The sequence below is a fragment of the Portunus trituberculatus genome, chromosome 15 (assembly GCF_017591435.1).
Source record: "Portunus trituberculatus isolate SZX2019 chromosome 15, ASM1759143v1, whole genome shotgun sequence".
NCBI lineage: Eukaryota > Metazoa > Arthropoda > Malacostraca > Decapoda > Portunidae > Portunus > Portunus trituberculatus.
Genome location: NC_059269.1, coordinates 10,091,129 through 10,093,180, shown reverse-complemented (window position 1 = coordinate 10,093,180; position 2,052 = coordinate 10,091,129).

Below are 2,052 nucleotides of genomic sequence, written 5' to 3'. Positions count from 1 at the left end.
TTTTTACCATTTGGCTGGTGTGTGTGTGTGTGTGTGTGTGTGTGTGTGTGTGTGTGTGTGTGTGTGTGTGTGTGTGTGTGTGTGTGTGTGAATGGAAACAATGTGGGATAGGATAATAACGTGTTGTTTCTTTAATCCCTGGCTCTGCTGTGTTTGTTGTCTCACTAATTACCACCACGCAGCGACCGAGGTGTGAATTCATTAACAGTACGCTCTCAGTTAATCTCTGAGTCAAGAGTACAAGTGCGTGATCAAGCGTCAATTTCCCATCTGACGGCCGAGTGACTGATACAAGCATAACATTATCTATTTACCTGTTTTGGCCTCTCCCTCATTTAACAGTACTATAAAAAATCCATTACGCTTTACTCAATCGAGAGGCCTTGGTAATGAGTCACAGTGCCATAAACAATCAAGATTTAATATCAACGTTGACTTTTCAGGACTTCACGTAACACACCAGATAGGTACATGAATGGTAAGTAGTACTGCACGATGGCATGATGTTCCTTTATGTACTTTTGGAGTGTGGTTGTATGCACCATGTTCAAAAACACTTCCTTCTTTCATGACGACCATTTTAAAATTTTTACCTTGAGATTTGTGTACGATTAGAGCATTTTTTTTGACAATAGGAAGGGTCTATGGAGGTCAGAATATTAATGGCCACAATCTTCACTATTTTAATCCCTCCCCACATAAGTTTCTGAAGCCGTACAAAATTGCCAAATAGTTACCAGAATGAATATGGAAACGCGTCATGGTACTGAAGGGGTTAAGGGCCACAGAGACAATTAGCCGAATTCTAAAGTAATTTGTCCTATTGGTAATGCAGAAACCTTGTTAACATGGCACTAGAATTACAGAAACACCCTTAAAAATCTATGTAACTTCAACTATAACCTTTTGAAAATAGTGAAGGTGGGGCGCAGAAGTGTTTCAGAATATGGGCCTATAAACGACAAAAAATGCCAGTGAGTGTATCTGAAAATATCATCTAGGATAGACTGATCTAGTTTTACGGTCCCTAATATTTTACAAGAGAAACGGTATATAACATAGTAGCGTAGTGATTTCCAATATGAAGCCACGCAGCTCCCAGTGATATGTGTCAGGATTTAAAGAGTTCATTGCAACCCATGAAAGGCTGTCCATTTTTCATCAAAATCTGGTAATGTTGGGCGAATAAAGTTTTATTATTCACCAGGTAGCGTGGCGGCTGGACTCTGCTGCCTGCCTGCCTGGTTCACACCGCTGCGCCGCTCACCCAGAATGTTCTTGACACTGCTGATAAGTTAGCTTGCTCGTTTGCATTTACAGAAAATTTACTGACGTTTAATCTCTTCAGTACTATGATGCACTTTCATATTTATTCTGCTTACTATTAAGTGATTTTCTACACCTTTACAAACTTATGTGCGAGATTAAAATAGCGAAGACTTTAACCATTGATCTTCTGACTTCCATAGACCCTTCCTAATGTTTATAAAATCGTCTAATTGTACAGAAATCTCAATGTAAAAATGTGTCCTAGTACTGAAGGAGTTAATAATACCATCGCAAATGACAAAACCTGAGATGCAACTGAAAACTGAATCATAGGAAATGAATCAATACAAACATCAAAAAGTAAGGCGAGGCAGCACTTAGCTTTTATGTATTCCGCCATTATTGCTGCAGGATAATTGGTAATATTCGCCAATACGCGGTGTTATGGCTGTCTGGCAAACCAACAACAATGGAATCCCTGCAACGCTCCGAATATTTCTTTTATTTATTTCGTTTTTACAAATATAGTACTCTAAATTTTTTTTCATTTTATACCATGACGTAGAATATCCAAAAAATTGTGTACGTTGTGTGTGTGTGTGTGTGTGTGTGTGTGTGTGTGTGTGTGTGTGTGTGTGTGTGTGTGTGTGTGTGTGTGTGTGTGTGTGTGTGTGTGTATGAATGTATGTAAACACACCTGCTTATTTTGTTTATCTATTTGCATCTGTCACTGTGTGTTTGTGCGTGCGAGCGTCATTAGTTGTGTTTGCTGTAGTACATCAC